Below are 27,740 nucleotides of genomic sequence, written 5' to 3' on the forward strand. Positions count from 1 at the left end.
TCAAAGATTCAAAGAAGCTTTATTGGCAGGACTAAATACACATTAGTTTTGCCAAAGCAAGTGTACAGAAGGGAATGGGGATAGGGACTGTAGGGATGTTGGGTAGGGGCTGTAGGAAAGGTGGATGGGGCAGATCCAGGATGGGGCTATAGAAGTCCTTGGCATACGGAAGGTGGATGAGGGGTTGGGACATATCCAGGGTGGGGGCATATATAGTATGTGGTGTCAGGGTGACACTCTCGGGATATATATATATATAGTGTGTGGTGTCAGGGTGACACTCTCGGGATATATATATAGTATGTGATGTCAGGGTGACACTCTCGGGATATATATATATATAGTGTGTGGTGTCAGGGTGACACTCTCGGGATATATATATAGTATGTGATGTCAGGGTGACACTCTCGGGATATATATATATAATAGTATGTGGTGTCAGGGTGACGCCCTCAGGATATATATATAATAGTATGTGGTGTCAGGGTGACGCTCTCGGGATATATATATATAATAGTATGTGGTGTCAGGGTGACGCCCTCAGGATATATATATAATAGTATGTGGTGTCAGGGTGACGCTCTCGGGATGTATATACATATATATGTGGTGCCAGGGTGATGCTCCCGGGATATATAAATACATAATAATATATATATATATATATATATATATAGTATGTGGTGTCAGGGTGACGCTCTCGGGATATATATATATATATATAGTATGTGGTGTCAGGGTGACGCTCTCGGGATATATATATATAGTATGTGGTGTCAGGGTGATGCTCTCGGGATATATATATATAGTATGTGGTGTCAGGGTGACGCTCTCGGGATATATATATATATATATAGTATGTGGTGTCAGGGTGACGCTCTCGGGATATATATATATATAGTATGTGGTGTCAGGGTGACGCTCTCGGGATATATATATATAGTATGTGGTGTCAGGGTGATGCTCTCGGGATATATATATATAGTATGTGGTGTCAGGGTGACGCTCTCGGGATATATATATATATATATATATAGTATGTGGTGTCAGGGCGACGCTCTCAGGATATATATATATAGTATGTGGTGTCAGGGTGACGCTCTCAGGATATATATATATAGTATGTGGTGTCAGGGCGACGCTCTCAGGATATATATATAGTATGTGGTGTCAGGGTGACGCTCTCAGGATATATATATATAGTATGTGGTGTCAGGGTGACGCTCTCAGGATATATATATATAGTATGTGGTGTCAGGGTGACGCTCTCGGGATATATATATATATAGTATGTGGTGTCAAGGTGACGCTCTCGGGATATATATATATATATATATAGTATGTGGTGTCAGGGTGACGCTCTCGGGATATATATATATAGTATGTGGTGTCAGGGTGACGCTCTCAGGATATATATATATAGTATGTGGTGTCAGGGTGACACTCTCGGGATATATATATATATATATAGTATGTGGTGTCAGGGTGACGCTCTCAGGATATATATATATAGTATGTGGTGTCAGGGTGACGCTCTCGGGATATATATATAGTATGTGGTGTCAGGGTGACGCTCTCGGGATATATATATATATAGTATGTGGTATCAGGGTGACACTCTCGGGATATATATATATGTATATATATATAGTATGTGGTGTCAGGGTGACGCTCTCGGGATATATATATATAGTATGTGGTGTCAGGGCGACGCTCTCAGGATATACAGTGGGGCAAAAAAGTATTTAGTCAGTCAGCAATAGTGCAAGTTCCACCACTTAAAAAGATGAGAGGCGTCTGTAATTTACATCATAGGTAGACCTCAACTATGGGAGACAAACTGAGAAAAAAAAATCCAGAAAATCACATTGTCTGTTTTTTTTTCCTTTTATTTGCATATTATGGTGGAAAATAAGTATTTGGTCAGAAACAAGCAATCAAGATTTCTGGCTCTCACAGACCTGTAACTTCTTCTTTAAGAGTCTCCTCTTTCCTCCACTCATTACCTGTAGTAATGGCACCTGTTTAAACTTGTTATCAGTAAAAAAAGACACCTGTGCACACCCTCAAACAGTCTGACTCCAAACTCCACTATGGTGAAGACCAAAGAGCTGTCAAAGGACACCAGAAACAAAATTGTAGCCCTGCACCAGGCTGGGAAGACTGAATCTGCAATAGCCAACCAGCTTGGAGTGAAGAAATCAACTGTGGGAGCAATAATTAGAAAATGGAAGACATACAAGACCACTGATAATCTCCCTCGATCTGGTGCTCCACGCAAAATCCCACCCCGTGGGGTCAGAATGATCACAAGAACGGTGAGCAAAAATCCCAGAACCACGCGGGGGGACCTAGTGAATGAACTGCAGAGAGCTGGGACCAATGTAACAAGGCCTACCATAAGTAACACACTACGCCACCATGGACTCAGATCCTGCAGTGCCAGACGTGTCCCACTGCTTAAGCCTGTACATGTCCGGGCCCGTCTGAAGTTTGCTAGAGAGCATTTGGATGATCCAGAGGAGTTTTGGGAGAATGTCCTATGGTCTGATGAAACCAAACTGGAACTGTTTGGTAGAAACACAACTTGTCGTGTTTGGAGGAAAAAGAATACTGAGTTGCATCCATCAAACACCATACCTACTGTAAAGCATGGTGGTGGAAACATCATGCTTTGGGGCTGTTTCTCTGCAAAGGGGCCAGGACGACTGATCCGGGTACATGAAAGAATGAATGGGGCCATGTATCGTGAGATTTTGAGTGCAAACCTCCTTCCATCAGCAAGGGCATTGATGATGAAACGTGGCTGGGTCTTTCAACATGACAATGATCCAAAGCACACCACCAGGGCAACGAAGGAGTGGCTTCGTAAGAAGCATTTCAAGGTCCTGGAGTGGCCTAGCCAGTCTCCAGATCTCAACCCTATAGAAAACCTTTGGAGGGAGTTGAAAGTCCGTGTTGCCAAGCAAAAAGCCAAAAACATCACTGCTCTAGAGCAGGGGTCCCCAACCGTCGGTCCGCGGCCCAGCACCGGGCCGCTGCAGTGCCCTTGCCGGTCCGCGGACACAAGGGGAGCCAGGGGCGGTCAGTGGCGTAGCGGGGGCTGGGGCGGCGCGCAGCAGTTCTTAGCGGCGGCCAGGGAGTGATCCAAGCAGCTCCGCTGCCTGCATGAGGGAATAGCAGGAGCGGAGCTGCAAGGACCCGTCCACTGCGTCCAGCTTCCTGCCCGCCGCCCGCGCTTCCTGTCTCTGACTGACACAGAGAGGAGCGCGGCCGCTGCTGTGTCAGAGCGAGGAAGCGCGGGCGGCGGGCAGGTGAGAGGAGAGAGGTGGTGTGTGTATGTATAATGTGTGTGTATGTATGTCTGTCTGTGTGTGTACATGTATGTCTGTGTGTGTGTGTGTGTGTATGTGTGTTGGTCTGTGTTTGTGTAGCCTGGCCCTGGAGGAGATGGGGACATGAGGAGAAGACCGTGAGGGGAGTGATGGAGAGATGGCAGTGATGGGGTGCAGGCAATGATGGGGAGAGGGGAGTGATGGGGTGAAGGCAATGATGGGGAGAAGGGAGTGATGGGGTGAAGGCAATGATGGAGAGATGGCAGTGATGGGGTGAAGGCAATGATGGGGAGACAGCAGTGATGGGGTGAAGGGAGTGATGGGGAGAAGGCAATGATGGGGAGATGGCAGTGATGGGGTGAAGGCAATGATGGGGAGAAGGGAGTGATGGGGTGAAGGCAATGATGGGGAGAAGGGAGTGATGGGGTGAAGGCAATGATGGGGAGAAGGGAGTGATGGGGTGAAGGCAATGATGGAGAGATGGCAGTGATGGGGTGAAGGCAATGATGGGGAGAAGGGAGTGATGGGGTGAAGGCAATGATGGGGAGAGGGGAGTGATGGGGTGAAGGCAATGATGGGGAGAAGGGAGTGATGGGGTGAAGGCAATGATGGAGAGATGGCAGTGATGGGGTGAAGGCAATGATGGGGAGAAGGGAGTGATGGGGTGAAGGCAATGATGGAGAGATGGCAGTGATGGGGTGAAGGCAATGATGGGGAGACAGCAGTGATGGGGTGAAGGGAGTGATGGGGTGAAGGCAATGATGGAGAGATGGCAGTGATGGGGTGAAGGCAATGATGGGGAGAAGGGAGTGATGGGGTGAAGGCAATGATGGGGTGAAGGGAGTGATGGGGTGAAGGCAATGATGGGGAGAAGGGGGTGATGGAGCACTCATTCAAAACCTATGGTGAGTTGAGTCACATTATAAATGTTATTTAATTATAAGTATGCACTGCTACACTACAACCGTGTCCATAGCCCCGCCCCTTATGACAAAAGCCCCGCCCCTGCCACACCTCCATCCCCGCCCTGCCGGGCCATGGAAGAATGGTCTTGCTTGAAACCGGTCCCTGGTGCAAAAATGGTTGGGGACCACTGCTCTAGAGAAGATCTGCATGGAGGAATGGGCCAACATACCAATAACAGTGTGTGGCAACCTTGTGAAGACTTACAGAAAACGTTTGACCTCTGTCATTGCCAACAAAGGATATATCACAAAGTATTGAGATGAAATTTTGTTTCTGACCAAATACTTATTTTCCACCATAATATGCAAATAAAAGGAAACAAAAACAGACAATGTGATTTTCTGGATTTTTTTTTCTCAGTTTATCTCCCATAGTTGAGGTCTACCTATGATTTAAATTACAGACGCCTCTCATCTTTTTAAGTGGTGGAACTTGCACTATTGCTGACTGACTAAATACTTTTTTGCCCCACTGTATATATATAGTATGTGGTGTCAGGGTGACGCTCTCAGGATATATATATATATATATATATATAGTATGTGGTGTCAGGGTGACGCTCTCAGGATATATATATATATATATATATATATTATGTGGTGTCAGGGTGACACTCTCGGGATATATATATATAGTATGTGGTGTCAGGGTGACGCTCTCGAGATATATATATATATAGTATGTGGTGTCAGGGTGACGCTCTCGGGATATATATATAGTATGTGGTGTCAGGGTGACGCTCTCGGGATATATATATATAGTATGTGGTGTCAGGGTGACGCTCTCGAGATATATATATATATATAGTATGTGGTGTCAGGGTGACGCTCTCGGGATATATATATATAGTATGTGGTGTCAGGGTGACGCTCTCGAGATATATATATATAGTATGTGGTGTCAGGGTGACGCTCTCGAGATATATATATATATATAGTATGTGGTGTCAGGGTGACGCTCTCGGGATATATATATAGTATGTGGTGTCAGGGTGACGCTCTCGGGATATATATATATATATATATATATAGTATGTGGTATATAAAGATAAACGGGGTGCTCACTGTTGTATTAGGTGCTCAGAGGTAAAATTCAATGCTAAACGTAGTACAAAAAACCTCGGCACACTTAAATTCAAGTAAAACTCAATTGAGTGTGAGTGAAGACCAAAGTTTATTGATTCCAATATATCATAAAGACTAATATTCCACAGAAAGAAATCAACGTTTCGGCTGTAGCGTAGGTGCTCTGGGAAGACTCTGCTGAGGGGCTGTGTTCAGCGGTTTACTGTGAGGACTGATGCTGATCCTGGGCTCTCTGCACTGAGGCATTTCATACCTATGTGACATGTATGATGAATTTGACTTTGATGTCCATGGATTATTATTTCCACAGATAAGATCTTGAAAAAGGCGCTACAGCCGAAACGTTGATTTCTTTCTGTGGAATTGTTTGTGGAATATTAGTCTTTATGATATTTTGGAATCAATAAACTTTGGTCTTCACTCACACTCAGTTGAGTTTTACTTGAATTTAAGTGTGCCGAGGTTTTTTGTACTATATACTGTATAGTATGTGGTGTCAGGGTCACGCCCTCAGGATATATATATAATAGTATGTGGTGTCAGGGTGACGCCCTCAGGATGTATATACATATATATGTGGTGCCAGGGTGATGCTCCCGGGATATATAAATACATATAATAGTATGTCGTGTCAGGGTGACGCTCTCGGGATATATATATATATATATATATATATATATATATATATATAGTATGTGGTGTCAGGGTGACGCTCTCGGGATATATATATATAGTATGTGGTGTCAGGGCGACGCCCTCAGGATATATATATATATATATATATATATATAGTATGTGGTGTCAGGGTGACGCTCTCGGGATATATATATATATAGTGTGTGGTGTCAGGGTGACACTCTCGGGATATATATATAGTATGTGATGTCAGGGTGACACTCTCGGGATATATATATATAATAGTATGTGGTGTCAGGGTGACGCCCTCAGGATATATATATAATAGTATGTGGTGTCAGGGTGACGCTCTCGGGATATATATATATAATAGTATGTGGTGTCAGGGTGACGCCCTCAGGATATATATATAATAGTATGTGGTGTCAGGGTGACGCTCTCGGGATGTATATACATATATATGTGGTGCCAGGGTGATGCTCCCGGGATATATAAATACATAATAATATATATATATATATATATATATATATATATATATATATATATATAGTATGTGGTGTCAGGGTGACGCTCTCGGGATATATATATATATATAGTATGTGGTGTCAGGGTGACGCTCTCGGGATATATATATATAGTATGTGGTGTCAGGGTGATGCTCTCGGGATATATATATATAGTATGTGGTGTCAGGGTGACGCTCTCGGGATATATATATATATATATATATATAGTATGTGGTGTCAGGGTGACGCTCTCGGGATATATATATATATAGTATGTGGTGTCAGGGTGACGCTCTCGGGATATATATATATAGTATGTGGTGTCAGGGTGATGCTCTCGGGATATATATATATAGTATGTGGTGTCAGGGTGACGCTCTCGGGATATATATATATATATATATATAGTATGTGGTGTCAGGGCGACGCTCTCAGGATGTATATATATAGTATGTGGTGTCAGGGTGACGCTCTCAGGATATATATATATAGTATGTGGTGTCAGGGCGACGCTCTCAGGATATATATATAGTATGTGGTGTCAGGGTGACGCTCTCAGGATATATATATATAGTATGTGGTGTCAGGGTGACGCTCTCAGGATATATATATATAGTATGTGGTGTCAGGGTGACGCTCTCGGGATATATATATATATAGTATGTGGTGTCAAGGTGACGCTCTCGGGATATATATATATATATATATATATAGTATGTGGTGTCAGGGTGACGCTCTCGGGATATATATATAGTATGTGGTGTCAGGGTGACGCTCTCAGGATATATATATATAGTATGTGGTGTCAGGGTGACACTCTCGGGATATATATATATATATATATATAGTATGTGGTGTCAGGGTGACGCTCTCAGGATATATATATATAGTATGTGGTGTCAGGGTGACACTCTCGGGATATATATATATATATAGTATGTGGTGTCAGGGTGACGCTCTCGGGATATATATATATAGTATGTGGTATCAGGGTGACACTCTCGGGATATATATATATATATATATATAGTATGTGGTGTCAGGGTGACGCTCTCGGGATATATATATATAGTATGTGGTGTCAGGGCGACGCTCTCAGGATATACAGTGGGGCAAAAAAGTATTTAGTCAGTCAGCAATAGTGCAAGTTCCACCACTTAAAAAGATGAGAGGCGTCTGTAATTTACATCATAGGTAGACCTCAACTATGGGAGACAAACTGAGAAAAAAAAATCCAGAAAATCACATTGTCTGTTTTTTTTTCCTTTTATTTGCATATTATGGTGGAAAATAAGTATTTGGTCAGAAACAAGCAATCAAGATTTCTGGCTCTCACAGACCTGTAACTTCTTCTTTAAGAGTCTCCTCTTTCCTCCACTCATTACCTGTAGTAATGGCACCTGTTTAAACTTGTTATCAGTATAAAAAGACACCTGTGCACACCCTCAAACAGTCTGACTCCAAACTCCACTATGGTGAAGACCAAAGAGCTGTCAAAGGACACCAGAAACAAAATTGTAGCCCTGCACCAGGCTGGGAAGACTGAATCTGCAATAGCCAACCAGCTTGGAGTGAAGAAATCAACTGTGGGAGCAATAATTAGAAAATGGAAGACATACAAGACCACTGATAATCTCCCTCGATCTGGTGCTCCACGCAAAATCCCACCCCGTGGGGTCAGAATGATCACAAGAACGGTGAGCAAAAATCCCAGAACCACGCGGGGGGACCTAGTGAATGAACTGCAGAGAGCTGGGACCAATGTAACAAGGCCTACCATAAGTAACACACTACGCCACCATGGACTCAGATCCTGCAGTGCCAGACGTGTCCCACTGCTTAAGCCTGTACATGTCCGGGCCCGTCTGAAGTTTGCTAGAGAGCATTTGGATGATCCAGAGGAGTTTTGGGAGAATGTCCTATGGTCTGATGAAACCAAACTGGAACTGTTTGGTAGAAACACAACTTGTCGTGTTTGGAGGAAAAAGAATACTGAGTTGCATCCATCAAACACCATACCTACTGTAAAGCATAGTGGTGGAAACATCATGCTTTGGGGCTGTTTCTCTGCAAAGGGGCCAGGACGACTGATCCGGGTACATGAAAGAATGAATGGGGCCATGTATCGTGAGATTTTGAGTGCAAACCTCCTTCCATCAGCAAGGGCATTGATGATGAAACGTGGCTGGGTCTTTCAACATGACAATGATCCAAAGCACACCACCAGGGCAACGAAGGAGTGGCTTCGTAAGAAGCATTTCAAGGTCCTGGAGTGGCCTAGCCAGTCTCCAGATCTCAACCCTATAGAAAACCTTTGGAGGGAGTTGAAAGTCCGTGTTGCCAAGCAAAAAGCCAAAAACATCACTGCTCTAGAGCAGGGGTCCCCAACCGTCGGTCCGCGGCCCAGCACCGGGCCGCTGCAGTGCCCTTGCCGGTCCGCGGACACAAGGGGAGCCAGGGGCGGTCAGTGGCGTAGCGGGGGCTGGGGCGGCGCGCAGCAGTTCTTAGCGGCGGCCAGGGAGTGATCCAAGCAGCTCCGCTGCCTGCATGAGGGAATAGCAGGAGCGGAGCTGCAAGGACCCGTCCACTGCGTCCAGCTTCCTGCCCGCCGCCCGCGCTTCCTGTCTCTGACTGACACAGAGAGGAGCGCGGCCGCTGCTGTGTCAGAGCGAGGAAGCGCGGGCGGCGGGCAGGTGAGAGGAGAGAGGTGGTGTGTGTATGTATAATGTGTGTGTATGTATGTCTGTCTGTGTGTGTACATGTATGTCTGTGTGTGTGTGTGTGTGTGTGTATGTGTGTTGGTCTGTGTTTGTGTAGCCTGGCCCTGGAGGAGATGGGGACATGAGGAGAAGACCGTGAGGGGAGTGATGGAGAGATGGCAGTGATGGGGTGCAGGCAATGATGGGGAGAGGGGAGTGATGGGGTGAAGGCAATGATGGGGAGAAGGGAGTGATGGGGTGAAGGCAATGATGGAGAGATGGCAGTGATGGGGTGAAGGCAATGATGGGGAGACAGCAGTGATGGGGTGAAGGGAGTGATGGGGAGAAGGCAATGATGGGGAGATGGCAGTGATGGGGTGAAGGCAATGATGGGGAGAAGGGAGTGATGGGGTGAAGGCAATGATGGGGAGAAGGGAGTGATGGGGTGAAGGCAATGTTGGGGAGAAGGGAGTGATGGGGTGAAGGCAATGATGGGGAGAAGGGAGTGATGGGGTGAAGGCAATGATGGGGAGAGGGGAGTGATGGGGTGAAGGCAATGATGGGGAGAAGGGAGTGATGGGGTGAAGGCAATGATGGAGAGATGGCAGTGATGGGGTGAAGGCAATGATGGGGAGAAGGGAGTGATGGGGTGAAGGCAATGATGGAGAGATGGCAGTGATGGGGTGAAGGCAATGATGGGGAGACAGCAGTGATGGGGTGAAGGGAGTGATGGGGTGAAGGCAATGATGGAGAGATGGCAGTGATGGGGTGAAGGCAATGATGGGGAGAAGGGAGTGATGGGGTGAAGGCAATGATGGGGAGAAGGGAGTGATGGGGTGAAGGCAATGATGGAGAGATGGCAGTGATGGGGTGAAGGCAATGATGGGGAGAAGGGAGTGATGGGGTGAAGGCAATGATGGGGTGAAGGGAGTGATGGGGTGAAGGCAATGATGGGGAGAAGGGGGTGATGGAGCACTCATTCAAAACCTATGGTGAGTTGAGTCACATTATAAATGTTATTTAATTATAAGTATGCACTGCTACACTACAACCGTGTCCATAGCCCCGCCCCTTATGACAAAAGCCCCGCCCCTGCCACACCTCCATCCCCGCCCTGCCGGGCCATGGAAGAATGGTCTTGCTTGAAACCGGTCCCTGGTGCAAAAATGGTTGGGGACCACTGCTCTAGAGAAGATCTGCATGGAGGAATGGGCCAACATACCAATAACAGTGTGTGGCAACCTTGTGAAGACTTACAGAAAACGTTTGACCTCTGTCATTGCCAACAAAGGATATATCACAAAGTATTGAGATGAAATTTTGTTTCTGACCAAATACTTATTTTCCACCATAATATGCAAATAAAAGGAAACAAAAACAGACAATGTGATTTTCTGGATTTTTTTTTCTCAGTTTATCTCCCATAGTTGAGGTCTACCTATGATGTAAATTACAGACGCCTCTCATCTTTTTAAGTGGTGGAACTTGCACTATTGCTGACTGACTAAATACTTTTTTGCCCCACTGTATATATATAGTATGTGGTGTCAGGGTGACGCTCTCAGGATATATATATATATATATATATATATATATAGTATGTGGTGTCAGGGTGACGCTCTCAGGATATATATATATATATATATATATATATATATATATATATATATAGTATGTGGTGTCAGGGTGACACTCTCGGGATATATATATATAGTATGTGGTGTCAGGGTGACGCTCTCGAGATATATATATATATATATATAGTATGTGGTGTCAGGGTGACGCTCTCGGGATATATATATATAGTATGTGGTGTCAGGGTGACGCTCTCGAGATATATATATATATATAGTATGTGGTGTCAGGGTGACGCTCTCGGGATATATATATATAGTATGTGGTGTCAGGGTGACGCTCTCGAGATATATATATATAGTATGTGGTGTCAGGGTGACGCTCTCGAGATATATATATATATATAGTATGTGGTGTCAGGGTGACACTCTCGGGATATATATATAGTATGTGGTGTCAGGGTGACGCTCTCGGGATATATATATATAGTATGTGGTGTCAGGGTGACGCTCTCGGGATATATATATATATATATATATATAGTATGTGGTATATAAAGATAAACGGGGTGCTCACTGTTGTATTAGGTGCTCAGAGGTAAAATTCAATGCTAAACGTAGTACAAAAAACCTCGGCACACTTAAATTCAAGTAAAACTCAATTGAGTGTGAGTGAAGACCAAAGTTTATTGATTCCAATATATCATAAAGACTAATATTCCACAGAAAGAAATCAACGTTTCGGCTGTAGCGTAGGTGCTCTGGGAAGACTCTGCTGAGGGGCTGTGTTCAGCGGTTTACTGTGAGGACTGATGCTGATCCTGGGCTCTCTGCACTGAGGCATTTCATACCTATGTGACATGTATGATGAATTTGACTTTGATGTCCATGGATTATTATTTCCACAGATAAGATCTTGAAAAAGGCGCTACAGCCGAAACGTTGATTTCTTTCTGTGGAATTGTTTGTGGAATATTAGTCTTTATGATATTTTGGAATCAATAAACTTTGGTCTTCACTCACACTCAGTTGAGTTTTACTTGAATTTAAGTGTGCCGAGGTTTTTTGTACTATATACTGTATAGTATGTGGTGTCAGGGTCACGCCCTCAGGATATATATATAATAGTATGTGGTGTCAGGGTGACGCCCTCAGGATGTATATACATATATATGTGGTGCCAGGGTGATGCTCCCGGGATATATAAATACATATAATAGTATGTCGTGTCAGGGTGACGCTCTCGGGATATATATATATAGTATGTGGTGTCAGGGCGACGCCCTCAGGATATATATATATATATATATATATATATATATATAGTATGTGGTGTCAGGGTGACGCTCTCGGGATATATATATATATATATATATATAGTATGTGGTGTCAAGGTGACGCTCTCGGGATATGTATATATAGTGTGTGGTGTCAGGGCGACGCTCTCGGGATATATATATATATATATATATAGTATGTGGTGTCAGGGCGACGCTCTCGGGATATATATATATATAGTATGTGGTGTCAGGGCGACGCTCTCGAGATATATATATATAGTATGTGGTGTCAGGGCGACGCTCTCGGGATATATATATATATATATATATATAGTATGTGGTGTCAGGGCGACGCTCTCGGGATATATATATATATAGCATGTGGTGTCAGGGCGACGCTTTCGGGATATATATATATATAGTATGTGGTGTCAAGGTGACGCTCTCGGGATATATATATATATATATATTATGTGGTGTCAGGGCGACGCTCTCGGGATATATATATATAGTATGTGGTGTCAGGGCGACGCTCTCGGGATATATATATATATATATATATATATATATATATATAGTATGTGGTGTCAGGGCGACGCTCTCGGGATATATATATATATAGCATGTGGTGTCAGGGCGACGCTCTCGGGATATATATATATATAGTATGTGGTGTCAAGGTGACGCTCTCGGGATATATATATATATATATATTATGTGGTGTCAGGGCGACGCTCTCGGGATATATATATATATATATATATATATATATATATATATATATATATAGTATGTGGTGTCAGGGCGACGCTCTCGGGATATATATATATAGTATGTGGTGTCAGGGCGACGCTCTCGGGATATATATATATATACTGTATATATAGTATGTGGTGTCAGGGTGACGCTCTCGGGATATATATATATATATATAGTATGTGGTGTCAGGGCGACGCTCTCGGGATATATATATATATATACTGTATATATAGTATGTGGTGTCAGGGTGACGCTCTCGGGATATATATATATACTGTATATATAGTATGTGGTGTCAGGGCGACGCTCTCGGGACATGTTTCTCCAGTGGTGCATTGTTCGATATTTCTGTCCTGTGTACTCATAGGGCAGATGACAATTAAACAAATAAACACTGCTGAGCGTGATCACCATAAGGCTACGCCTCCACATACCGGAGTCGCAGCGGTTTGGACTGAGCAGAAAACCGCTCCACCCAAAGCCCCGCCCCCTTCTGTCCGTGCGGTGATTCCGGATGTACTCATTGAACACATCTGGAATCGCCCATAGAATAGGCAGTTTACCTTGCGGAGACTCAGCGTCTTCGCAAGATAAACCAACATGCTGCGGTCTGGGAAGACACGCTGCATGTCCGATTACGCAGGTGTGTCACTCATGTAATCTGCCGCATAGTGGAGATGGAATTTCATAAAATGCCCTCCACTATGCAGGAACATCTGGCTGCTGAAGATTAAACGTTGCGGCAGGGCGCAACGTTCAATCTGCAGATATTCCTGATGCAATCCGCCACATGGAAACTGACCCTAATGAGGAACATATAGTCAGTTGTTCCTGCGCCCTGCAAGTCTATGTCACTTATGAAGAGTCAAGACCGCAGGAGACCTCAAGCCTGGACAGCCCACAATGCTAGGACCCAGGGAGCTTCCACACCTTTCCCAGACCAGGCAGGGAGGGCCGGACACGCTCCAACATGCAGCAGTCCAGAGAGAATCAAAGTAGGTGAGGGCCCAGCTTTGTGTTGGGCAGATCTTCATGCAGCTGTATTACTGTGGGAGGTTACACTCCTCTCCTCCTCAGAGCTGCACTGAGCACAACCACCCCCCCGGGTTAGCCCCCCTTAGTGAGAATTTGGGTAAAAAATGATTACATTCGTTAGATCTTTGTTAGATCTGGTTTGATCAACCAAAACTAACGTTAGATCACCCCTACAAAATGAGATATTTACGATCTTTTCCAGGGGGGCTAACCCGTAGCTAGCCCCCCCAACTATGAAATTTGCCGTTTTTTGGATGGATTCTGATAGATATTCATTAGATCTGGTTTGATCAGCAAAAATTAACGTTATATCTCCTTTCGTTCCCGAGATATTGGGGGTGTCAGGTGGGGGGTTAGCCCCCCCTAATTTGAAATTTGCCTTTTTTTGGATGGATTCTGATAGATATTCGTTAGATCCGGTTTGATCAGCAAAAATTAACGTTAAATCTCCTTTTGTTCCCGAGATATTGGGGGTGTCAGGTGGGGGGCTAGGTACGGGTTAGCCCCCCCAATTTGAAATTTGCCGTTTTTTGCTGATCAAACCGGATCTAACGAATATCTATCAGAATCCATCCAAAAAACAGCAAATTTCAAATGCCAACACATGAACACATGTAGGAAAGCACATTGTCTAGTAACCGGTTTGTCCGCTGTTTCCATCGCCTCCCCGGCCTCTGTACAAGACTTATATCTACTACAATAAAGAAGATGGACTTTATTGCCTGGTGATGGCCTTTTAGAATTCATCTGGACTGATATTTATGGCTCTGCGGCTTCACATCAATGAGTTTCACCAACTTTGTTTTTCAATCAGGTGTCTTTATTAATTTTGTAATATAAAGTAGTACAAATGTAGGAAAAACAACTCCTTTTACTCCTACCCCAACCCAAGTCCATATAAACATGACAGAAGTATTACATTTTGTGTGACACAGGACCGAAAACATGGCTTAGGTGATAAGTTGGACCTAATATAGTTGGAACAAAACAAAGAAGTCATCATGCACTGGTCCCTCCAGCCCTCCCGACAGTCATCTCACATTCCTATTCTATAGGACACAGTTCCAGCCCTAACTATAAAATTAATATTCCTAAAACTCCCCCGGACGTTATCTTAACAATTCTCTAAAAGCCGATGTGTCAATCCAGAGCGCCCACCGCTTCTCACATTAGTTATTGTGATTTAACAACCAATTTATTTTATCTAGACATTCCGTGATCGTTGGTGTCCGATCTGTTATCCAGGGCTGCACTAATCCTCTATGTACCCCAATAACACTACTATCTGTGGGGAGTAATAATGGATAGACAGCCACTGCTTCCCAGATATACTAATACGGGGACGAAATTAATGATCTCCATCCGCCTCCTCAGTCAGGATTATGGTTTCTCCCCGAAGTTCTGCTCCTGTGTCCTCATTGACCACTTTTCCTTCTTTCTCGTCTCATTCTTCTTTGGTACCAGGAATAAATGTTTATTTTATCCTACAAGATACAACACGGATTATTTCTCTTTTTACATCTCACAAGGTCAAGAAGATCAGATGTTGTTCCTCGTCATGTCAGGGTTGTCCTGTGTACAGGTGTCTGTCATCTATGGTTCAGCTGATTTACGGGGCCGAATGTAAGATCCTCAGGTCCTGTAATAATCTAGGGTCACAGAGGAAAATCGTCATCAGAGACCGAGCTTAGGAGATCACCAAGGATGAAGAACTGTATAAGCCACGTAATAATGGGAGATGAGTCAGTCTATAAAGCAGGAGGTATCGAGGCTGCGGGAACCATACAGTCACCTGAGACATGGTGGAAATTGTGTGATGATTGTGGTAGTAATAATAATGTAAGAGACACCAACATGATCACCACACCTCACAATCCAGACATAGGAACATCTCATAATGGAACAAAGGCAAAGATAGACCTGACCCCAAGAGCTTACAGTCTACTAGATGAGATCTGAATAATATGTGATCATGAGGTGATCTTATTAGTGAGATCCCCATTTCATGAACCCCATAGACCCCATAGATGTCAGACACAATCCTCACACTACAGAATGGCTGATATCAGTGTAGAGATGTCTCAGCGCTCGATCACTGACTGTCTCCTGACTGGCCGTCACTGGTAACACTGATCACACGCCGTCATTTACTGCACGATGTCAAGAGTGATAGGAACTTACGATAGCGAAAGGATCCCCTTATTTCTTTTTTTTTTTCATCTGAAATGGAATAAGATAAAATTATTAGATACTAAGGTTCTATTGTAGGTTGTGATGTAAAATGAAAAATATTTCAGACACTGGTGAAGCCAATAATTAGGGCTAGGTTACACATAGCGATGCACCAGCGATCCCGACAACGATATGGATCGCTGGTGCATCGCTAAGTGGTCGCTAGTGAGCTGCCACACAGGCAGATCTCACCAGCGACATCGCAGGGGTCGGGGGTCGCTACTTACCTGTCAGACGCGGCGATCCAGACGTCCTCCCGCCCGGCTCCACGCCTCGCTCGTCGTCACAGCAGGAATGGTCCAGGACGTTCTCGCGCGACCAACGATGAGCAGCGGGGGAGCGGGTCGGAGGTAAGTATCACCTGCAGTGATATCGCTAGCAATATCGCTGCTACGTCACAAAATCGGTGACTTTACAGCGATATTGCTAGCGATATCGCCGTTTGCAATGGGGGCTTTACTTTCAGTCTTAAAAGGACCTGTTCCCTTCAGATAAATCCCCCATAGGATAATCCGCCCCCAAAGTCTCCTGTAATGTCCCCAGTTATCCGCACTGACATTATCTCCAGTGATCATTCTGTAGAAGTCATCAGATGTGGACGGACGTGACCTCGCTGTACGAGGCTGCAGTTCTCACGTCTCCGTCACTGGCCTCACATACCGGCATCATCATTATGTAGGATTGTGTCCCCCTTTATCATCAGATAGGAACGGACGTGACCCCGCTGTACGAGGCTGCAGATGCCACGTCTCCACCACTGGTCTCACATACCGCCATTATCATTATGTAGGATTGTGCCCCCCATTATCATCAGATGTGGACGGACATGTCCTCGCTGTACGAGGCTGCAGATCCCACGTCTCCACCACTGGTCTCACATACCGCCATTATCATTATGTAGGATTGTGCCCCCCTTTATCATCAGATGGGGACAGACGTGTCTCCGCTGTACGAGGCTGCAGATCTCAGGTCTCCATCACTGGTCTCACATACCGTCATTATCATTATGTAGGATTGTGTCCCCATTATCATCAGATGGGGACGGACGTGTCCTCGCTGTACGAGGCTGCAGATCCCACATCTCCACCACTGGTCTCACATACCGCCATTATCATTATGTAGGATTGTGCCCCCCCATTATCATCAGATGTGGACGGACGTGTCCTCGCTGTAAGAGGCTGCAGATCCCACGTCTCCACCACTGGTCTCACATACCGCCATTATCATTATGTAGGATTGTGCCCCCATTATCATCAGATGGGGACGGACGTGTCCTCGCTGTACGAGGCTGCAGATCTTACGTCTCTATCGCTGGTCTCACATACCGCCAGTATCATTATGTACGATTGTGCCCCCTTTATTATCAGATAATGGGATTATTAGACGTTCGGCCTAATTCACACAACCGAACTTCAGGTCAGTGCGCTGCTCCCGTCCACAATGAGTGGCACACAGACCCCAATAGTCAGTGGAGCGAGGCCCATGAGCGATTGTGAGATAAAGACACGCGGCCGCCCATGTATCCTCAGATCCGACCTACGACCGATGAAGGCGGAAGACACAACACCGGGAGCGCTGCGGACAGGATTACAGGACACTGCCTGCAGGAGCATCCGCTCCCCAGAGGTGACAGGGAAGATCCTTCACATGGTCGGATATCATTGATTATCTCCCGAATGTCGCGGCTGCTGCAATGTAACGAGGTTGTGAAGAACGAAAGCGCCGCCACCAAATTGTGACGACAGCAGCACGCCCTGTGCCACCAATATGTCACGATCCCACCACTGACACGGGTATGTCAGCGGACGGAGGGATGCACTACCGGCACACGGCTCTCACAGGCACAGTGGGGGATTATCTTAGTTATCACGCCACTGGTACCATGTGACAAAAATATGCAGCAAGCTAATCTTGCGCTAACAATTTACCGCAGGGGGGTTATTTTGGGTGCCCCACCACTGCTAACAACCTTCCAAGAACTGTGGGAATTTATGTATATCCCACTTTCTCAGTTCCACTTTGGAACTTGCAGCTCTCCGGCGCCCCCCTTACCCTCAGGTCAGTCAGGGAACTGCACCTAGGATAATTAGTTGCCGGATGGGCTGCTTGTTGTGCACGGGCAATTAGACTCCGGCAGTAAGGGAATTATCAATGCTTTGGGCCTCAGCCCCTCATTCAGCAACATAAGACCCTTCCGGACTGCCAACTAGCCCAACCAACCAGACACACCACGCTGCCACCAGCCACGATTCACTTAATCAAAGTTAATTAAGAGGGTCTGTGGCAAACCCCCAAATTAGTAGCGATTATCTAAAAAAGGCGCACAGTTTGTTTCTTAGAACATGGAGGCAAACTGATAGATTTTACGATTTATTCCCCAAAGAGGGCAGTGATTACATAGATAAAAAAATTGTTACAAAGTTGAGACAGTAAATATGTACAATGCAGTATAAAACAAAAGGATTAAAACGAAGAGTAACACTTACATGTGTGTTATGAATGAATCACCGAGGAGGAAAAACAAAAACAAGCTAAGCCACAGAAAACCAGAGAGGTTGGTAACTAAGCGGATTGCAGACCCCTGATCCTATCCACACAACTAGCAGTAGCCGTGGAGCGTACCTACGACGATTCTAGACGCCTCGTCACAGCCGGAGAACTAAATAAACCTAAAGCAAGAAAAGGGGAAATCTAAACTGCCCCAGAGCAGACCCCAAAGCAATAGACAGCCCCCAAACATGTATTGTCGGTGAGACAAGATGAAAACACAAACACAGATAGAAAAATAGGCTGAGCAAATGATGGGGCCCTCACTAACTAGAAAGGACAGGAAAGGAAAGATGCTGTCTCCAATCATGCACAAAACCCTGCCAAAAAATGTCCAACCCTTTCTGATAACAAAAACCCTGAAGTCACTAGACTTCAATTCCCTATATCAGCACTCTGGTATATTCTGAAGACAGAGCAAAAAGAGACCAATCTGATCAGGGACAAAAAGCAAACTGGCATAAACAGAGACATAAGAATGGAAATTCAGCACAGCCCCAGCAGGGGCTGGCTGACCACAAAAACTGAGTAAGCCAGACCAAATCTCATGTGAAAAAATAGCAGAGCACACTTAGCTTGAGAAGGCAGGAACAGAACTGGGAACCAGAACCTCAGGGCAGGAAAAATTCACCAGCACAGAATTAGGGAGTCTGCTGTCTTAAATCCAGTCAGAGACTCCTGATGTCCACTCACAGTCCTCCTCCTCAGGTGGCAGGTCTCTGCCATTTAGATCAGCTTCAATACCTACTGTTACCACTAGAGGGAGCCCGGATGGAGAACTCACGACTCCTCTGTCAACACATCCAGCTCCACCACCCTCACCAGAAGCCAGAGGTAAACCAGAAAATGAGTTCACAACACATGTGCTTAGTTGGTATTAGGCAGACCATGTGCTAGGGGGGATGGGCCGCTTAGCCAGACATCCCAAGACATCAGTACGTCTTGTCAGCATCAAACTCCAGCTTCAACTGACTGGTTTTTCCAAGGGAATGCCTTATAGCCTCTGCTGTGTGACATCACGGAAGGGGTAGTCTGCAGAGCGTCGGCCCCCTACTCTTGGATTTAGAATCAAACTACAAAACTTAATATAACTGTATCTCGTAGGAGGAAGTTCGCACAAACACGCACATGGTATCATTATCATTCTTTGTAGTTTGTTGATTACAATAATTCAAAACCAAATATGCAGTAGTTCTGACACACCGTTTAGAAGGAATCCATATCTCAGTTTCTGGGGGTGCTTGAACCGTGAAAACTAGGGGTAGAAAAGCTGGTTTCGTGCCTTTCGCAGAAATGTGATTATTATATCTCTGTGGTGTATGGCTTTTGCTATATGACTTGTTTTAATACTTCCCATAGATGAACTCAAGCTCATGTTTCAGAACAAAAGACACTCTTTCCACTCAGCTTAATTAACATTCCTTTCTACAAAAGGAAATAGACGGTGTCCTGTTACCAATTGCAGGCACAGAGCAGCAAGCAGGGGGGCACTGGTGTGTGTGTTGTGGGGGAAGAGGGGGGTTGCAGCTACATGACAGGCTGGTCCCCTCAGTGTGTAGCAATGAGAGATTCTAGAAAGTTCTGCAAAATCATATTTTACATTACAGAGCTATAAATGGATTTCACTTCTGTCATTTCTTCATCGTTGCTGTTTCTGTAATATTAATGGACTTTCCCACCAGTAACAAATCATCACAGAACAGGTGATAAATGTGAGATCACTGAGGGTCCAAATACTGGGACCCCCGGCAATTTACTAGAAGTACACCCCTCCCTCCTACAATAACTCTATATAATGGACGTTATTCAATTTGTTATATAATTCATGTGTTAGAAATCCACGTATAGTCTGGGGGCACTCACCGATGTGTAGGGGTCTGGTGCTCCGCTCTATGGGACGCTCCTCGCTGGGATGCTCCACTCTGCAGAGGATTTCTGATCCTTGGTGTGAACTTATTATTGGGGTAAAAGTCACTGACGCTTCACAGGAATAAGCGTTATCTGTCTGTCTCTTCTGCTTTTCTGACATCTTGTAAGTTCTGTCCTTCTTTGATGATTTTATGGGCAGTTCGGTCTCATTTCCGTCCTTCTTTGTGAACCACTTAACAGATAGAGAATCCGGGAAATATCTGGAGATATCACAGGTCAGGGTGGCTGATTTCCCATCTTCCAGCTTGGGGACATTGATAGATCCGACGTGTGGATGCCAGGGAAGATCTGTAACATAAGGTGGACCATGGTGTAGAGGTTACAATGGGTCCGGTGTGTGTCACAGACTTTCTACATGTTGATTCAGTACTCTTTGGACATAATGGACACAACTGTATGTCTGCACCGAGGTCTCCATGTGTGGAGTATGCTGAGGAACCAAGGCCGCTCCACACACCGAGGCCGGATACATTATACAGCTGCCATTAGTCAGTAACAGTAGAGACCAGAGCTAGCTCTGAACGCTGCTACTCAACCATTAAGATGCTGCTGCCAATCACTGACAGCAGCATTTACATGGAGCCCTGCACCAGCTTCCTGGGCATGACACGATCATAAGGAGTCAATGGGAAACCATAGGAGCTGAAGACCCTCTTTACTACTGTTTTCATTCTTCCGTAAAGCTCAGCAATAAGCTGGGCTTCATAGGAGACCATTATATACCCTATATGCTGTAATACTGTGGTGTTCGCAAGCAATCAAAGGATCGTATATTCAAGTAACCTAAGGGGACTGAAAAAAAAATAAAAAAATGCTTTATAAAAAACAAAAACCTGAAAATAATAATTAAAACCGCAAGAAAAAAGATAAAATACAATTCTAAATATAGTTGGCATTGTCTATATCTACCATATATTAGAATTATCTAGCTATCTATAGAGTCTAAATTCTCGAACAGAGCAAATACAGCAGAGCTGTATATATAAGATAAATGCAGGGAGACTATCACTACTGAATGAGGAATCAAGGGGAAAAAGGATGGGAGGTTTACGCTGACCCTTGCTGTGATAGACATTAAATATCTGATAGTGACACAGTATATGCAAACTAGAAATAGATAAGAGATAGATAGATAATATATAGATAGATGATTGATAGATAGATAACAGATAGATAAATAATAGATAGATAATATTTAATAAATAGATGATAGATAGATATAGTCCGAAAGAACGAAGGCAGTATTCCAATAGAAAAAATAAGTGTGATTTATTGGCCCATCTGCGACGTTTCCGTCCAAGATGTGGACCTTTCTCAAGGCTTGAGAAAGGTCCACATCTTGGACCAAAACGTCGCACATGGGCCAATAAATCACACTTATTTTTTCTATTGGAATACTGCCTTCGTTCTTTCGGACTATGGCATGAGGTTTGGTACATACCTGGAAGGATTTTCTTGCACCCTTTGTTTTCTTTTTCTAGATAGATAGATACATATTCTCTTTATCTCTGACACTCAGTGATCTCCTCTCTGACGTCTCCATACTCTCGTGGATCCACTCTACAATGATTTCCATCTCTGGATCTCTGAATTGATGATCAGGAATCTGGGTGACGCTGGTGACCTCATATGTCAGATCATTGTCCTTCGTACTGACTTTATTCTCGGCTGTTAATACATATTCACCATTTGTATCTTTCCAGAGCCAGGAGATTTTTATATCTTTAGGGTAAAACTTCTGTAGATTCAGAGAGAACTGAACGCAAGAAGAATCGGCCATAGTGATCTCTATAGGGGCTGATATCTGGGGTTTACCTGGAAGAGAAGAAGCAGAAGTTTGTCTCATTGTCTGCACTCGGGTCATGTAATGTCTTATACATCGTCCAATTCTGCCCTACAAAAAACCCCAAACATTTGTTTTTCTGTCTCCGCATACTGAGATGCATTAGGGCCCATTTCACTACACCCGTCTTGCAGAATACCCCTTCGCCAAATTCAATACGAGATGGAAACCACTTAATGAATCCGGCACCTCCTCTAAGTGGCATGCGCCTCCGCGCACTGTGCCAGAATTGTCACCATCAGTTTTCTGAATCAGATGGGCAAAACTCTTCCCATTTTGGAGGACCAGAGCCAAAGTGGTGTGAAAATGTGAAAAGTCACAAAAACTTTGCCCAAGTTTGCATTGCACCAAAATTTTGGGACTTTTGACATTTTTATGCCACTTTTGTGGTATAAAATCTTTTTATTTATCCATTGATTGAACTCTGTGTGTGTGGGGAGGTTGACCTTACGTATGGATCTGCCTGTAGTGAGGGGCAGAGGGATGGCTCAGTGTAGGAATGAAAGCGCTGAGATGAAAAGAAAAGGGTGCCATGCTGTAGTGTGACCATTAGAGGGCAGTGGGGAGCGTAGGAGAAAATGGTTATGTAACTGCCAGGGGTCAAGGTCACTGCCATTGGTTAAGAATAACTGTCAGGTGATAGTGGGCGGAGCTACCAGGGCTGGTAGTATAAAGGCTGAGGGAAGGTTCTAGAAGTTCCAGTCAGCCAGGGGAGCTCACTAGATAGGAGGGACTGCCGTAGCAAAGAAGACTGTAGAAGGCCCTCAGAGAGAGTAACTGACAGTGGAGAAGGTCACGGGGGGTGGCCCAAAGGACAGTAGCGGCAGACAGAGACGGTCTGAGAGTAACAAGTAACGGTGTACTTTGAATGGTGAAGCGCTGTGGTGAAAGTGCCTAGGGCAGCCACAGTGGGAAGAGCCACAAAGGACGCCACGACGGTGACAATCAAGAAGTGAAGGTACCCGGGTCTGTGTAAAAAGGAAATGCGAAAGTCCTGTAGTGAAGTGTGGAAGTCGTCAAAAGGCGGTGAATAAACACGGACCTGTTGAACTCAGCTTCTGTCTCAGTCTCCAGTCTGTCGGCATCAAGAAGTGGGTCACCCCCATTCCTGTTGGATCAGCACCACCTCAGCACCCCTTCCCTCACCTATCCTACATGTGGACTTCTTTTTGAATGATGAGATTAAGTCTTCATTTGAGCCATTTTGGGGTAAGAGTTTTTTTTTAATCATTTTGTATTCAATTTTTTGGGAGGAGGATGAATGAAAAACAACAATTCTGGGAATGCCTCCAACATTCATCATACAGGTTAGCGTTAGCGTATGGCTTCAGGGATTTACAGAGGTATTTGATATATTTAATCTGGAAAGATAGGCATTGTTTATAAAAAATATACAGAGATGATACAAAATGGGAACAAAGCAATGCCCTACGACGTCAAAAATATATCTCCCATAATTATTGGATCAATGCAAACCCCAATATTCATCACTGACCACTTGCGCCAAAATGTCTACGAAAGACCCTTTGAACAGATGACGCCCTTTGGTTTGGAAGGATATTTCCCCACCTCTGGGTAAACAATTGTCAGTCTTGCTGTCTTTTTCTCAAAGAATTTCTCTGCTGTAATTAATTGGTCACTGCAGGCAGCCACTGCTTCAAAAGAGATGAGCTGTTAGCTCACTCTGTACTTCTTATGGTTTTAATTAGTTTTCTCTCATCCCTAGCTATAATTAATTCCAGATGTTCATTTGCAATGGGGAAGGGGGTGATATGTTCTCTCTCTGGAGATGTCATATGAATTTTTAGTTCTTTCTCTATGACAAACTGATCATGTTTGGATATTTTTAGAATATAAAAATACATTGCCACATAGTGTAGAACATGGAGCCAAACTAAAGTCTTCTCCAAAGGCATAAGATCCATAATCAGCAATTTTACATTTAAACACTCACCATAGACTTGTAGCGGCCCCGTTCTTCTCTCTATGGGTGTCTCCAGGGAGGGGTGCTCCACCAGACATACATATTCTGCCCCCTGATGTGTCCGCAGGTCGGGGGTGATGGTCAGACTGGCTGTACGGCTGTAGGTGTTATCGGCCGCTCTCCTGGATGTTATCCTCTGGTTATCGTCAGTCTCTTCATGTGACTGATCTCCATCACATCTCATCCATTTCACAGTGACGGCATCCGGGAAATACTCCGAGATATTACACTGCAGGACGGCCGGGGAGTCGAGAAGGAGACGAGGGATCTGAATCTCTTCTACAACCGGAGTCCATTTGTAATTTACAGAACAAGACGAGACAGGGCAAAGAAAGGTTTTAATACTATAACAAATTATGACCTAACAAAAACATCTGTAAAGCAGCAATGGCTCAGTGGTACAAAGGACGACCTCTGCAAGGAGTTTGTATGTTCTCCCCGTGTTTGCGTGCATTTCCTCCTCACACTCCAAAGACATACTCATAGGGAATGTGTGAGTCCCAATGGGGACAGTGATGATGATGTCTGTAAAGCGCTGTGGAATATGATGCAGTTAAATAAAAAAGCAAAATAAATAAAACATCCATGGAAATATTATACACATATAAAATGACAGGAGAACCCACATTACTGTCACACCCCCACTATAAACATAACATCTGTTACTGTTGACATCACATGAAAAGAGATATCATTTATACTATTGATTAAAATTAACTTGCACACTCAATATATATATAGTGGTCTGCAATGTGATAACATCTCTTCTATGACAACTCCGGGATAAATCTCTCCTCTCACCTGAGTCTCTGATAGACGGCTCCGGGATTCTTATATAACCCCATATATCTCTCCTCTCACCTGAGTCTCTGATAGACGGCTCCGGGATTCTTATATAACCCCATATATCTCTCCTCTCACCTGAGTCTCTGATAGACGGCTCCGGGATTCTTATATAATCCCATATATCTCTTCTCTCACCTGAGTCTCTGATAGACGGCTCCGGGATTCTTATATAACCCCCATATATCTCTTCTCTCACCTGAGTCTCTGATAGACGGCTCAGGGATTCTTATATAACCCCATATATCTCTCCTCTCACCTGAGTCTCTGATAGACGGCTCCGGGATTCTTATATAACCCCATATATCTCTCCTCTCACCTGAGTCTCTGATAGACGGCTCCAGGATACTTATATAACCCCATATATCTCTCCTCTCACCTGAGTCTCTGATAGACGGCTCCGGGATTCTTATATAACCCTCATATATCTCTCCTCTCACCTGAGTCTCTGATAGACGGCTCCAGGATTCTTATATAACCCCATAAATCTCTCCTCTCACCTGAGTCTCTGATAGACGGCTCCAGGATACTTATATAACCCCATATATCTCTCCTCTCACCTGAGTCTCTGATAGATGGCTCCGGGATTGTTATATAACCCTCATATATCTCTCCTCTCACCTGAGTCTCTGATAGACGGCTCCAGGATTCTTATATAACCCCATAAATCTCTCCTCTCACCTGAGTCTCTGATAGATGGCTCCGGGATTGTTATATAACCCCATATATCTCTCCTCTCACCTGAGTCTCTGATATACAGCTCCAGGATTCTTTCATAACCCCCATATATCTCTCCTCTCACCTGAGTCTCTGATAGATGGCTCCGGGATTCTTATAAAACCTCATATATCTTTCCTCTCACCTGAATCTCTTATAGATGGCTCCAGGATTCTTAGATAACCCCTATATAGCTCTCCTCTCACCTGAGTCTCTGATAGTTGGTGCCAGGATTCTTATAAACACCATATATCTCTCCTCTCACCCGAGTCTCTTATATATGTGGGTCGCCCTCCCAGAGCAAGCGGGGTACTCGGTACTGGGCCGGTGTCAGTGGGAGAATGTGTCACAGCAGCGGTGACCCAGTCCGTGGCCCTGGGCACCCAAATCAATGGTGGTTTGTGATGTAGTTTATATGGATAGTTCGTGACGCCACCTGTGGTGTTTGGCAAGTAAGATGTTAAGCCAACGCTGCATGCAGATCCACTGGGACTGATGATATGGTGAAGCAAAGATGATGTAGCTCCCCACAGGTGGAGCTGTGGTCCCAGGGCAGTGTAGATGTGGGGTTAGCGGAGAGGCACAGGCAGTGTGGATGCTGATACCCAGATGTAGTGGTGCTGAAGGAGTTAGCGCACAATGAATGGAGGACACCAGGGCTTGCAGTTTCAAAGCTTTACTCACAGTTCGTGGTACACACTGGTGCCTGCCTCCGTGCCGTGTCCTCCGGGTAGAGACTCAATCAATCTCCCGGGCAAGTCAGGACTCTCCTTTCCAACATTCCGCCAACATGTACCTTCCTGAACGACTCCGCTAATGCGCCTTGTAGTGTGAAGCACTCCAGTACTTAGTTACCCTGGAATGCCTCCTGACAGATGTTCCTAGAACCTCACTTGCATGGCAGACAACTGTAGCCTGCTTCAGGGACGCCTCACTCCCGGCTCTCTATCTGTGTTGCTGTTGTGCCTCAAGTCTTGGATGGGAGTAGTGCATTTACAGCCAACTACTCCACCGGTGTCTGTTGCAGAACCATAAGTGTCCATACAACCTCGGGGACTGGGCCCCGGCCTTGCGCTGAGAACCTATAGGCAGGGTTCCTCTTCCAACCCACGTCTCCTCTCTGTTCTCTCTACTCCTTCATTCTGTACTTGTCTATCTCTCTCTATGGAAGCTTAGGTTGCAGTTCTCCTTCTGTTCTCTTTCCCGTGCCAGCTGGCTCAGATCACTGAGGCAGCTGCAGCACTCCTTCTTCTATTCCTCTCTCGGGGAGCTCTTTCCACTAAGACCAGTCCTCAGCCTCTCCTGACTGACTGTCTTCCCTCCGCCTGGCTCCGCTCAGACCGACCTCCTGTCAGCCTGCTCTCTCAGAATGCACTGAGACTGATCTGTAATTCTAAACCTTCCCCTTCTTTTATATGGATCTGAACTCCACCCACCTCCCAGCACATCCAGTGTTCCAAGCAGGGAACCACCAAAGGTGCTCTGCTACTCTATAGCACTGAGCCGCTGTGTGGTTGTGCAGAACTACCCTGTTGTGTGGGATGCAGGTGTTGGAGTGTGGAAAGGAGTTCCCAACTTACCAGGATGGTGGGGCACTACACCTTAGGAGAAGGTGCAGTACCTCTGTGGCGACTGAGCCTCAGGGGCGCTACATCAGCTCCTGAGCTCCCTCCACACACAACGACCCCTGCAATCACTTACAGGTACATGATACTGTATTAGGTGGTTAGAGAGATATCCCAGTTATAAGAATATATCCATAGATAT

General features: G+C 44.9%; 1 long non-coding RNA gene across 1 annotated transcript; it reads right to left on the reverse strand.

The window, feature by feature from the left end:
• Positions 1 to 14,708: 14,708 nt before the first annotated feature.
• On the reverse strand, positions 14,709 to 27,664 carry LOC141050661 (uncharacterized). Its single transcript, XR_012220517.1, has 5 exons — positions 24,384 to 27,664; positions 22,028 to 22,401; positions 20,521 to 20,874; positions 16,060 to 16,098; positions 14,709 to 15,362 (listed from the first exon to the last, which is right to left on the reverse strand). It is a non-coding gene; the product is annotated as an uncharacterized lncRNA (long non-coding RNA).
• Positions 27,665 to 27,740: the final 76 nt, after the last annotated feature.

Source organism: Dendrobates tinctorius, unplaced genomic scaffold (genome assembly GCF_039654945.1).
Source record: "Dendrobates tinctorius isolate UK_male_01 unplaced genomic scaffold, ASM3965494v1 ptg000152l, whole genome shotgun sequence".
Classification (NCBI taxonomy): domain Eukaryota; kingdom Metazoa; phylum Chordata; class Amphibia; order Anura; family Dendrobatidae; genus Dendrobates; species Dendrobates tinctorius.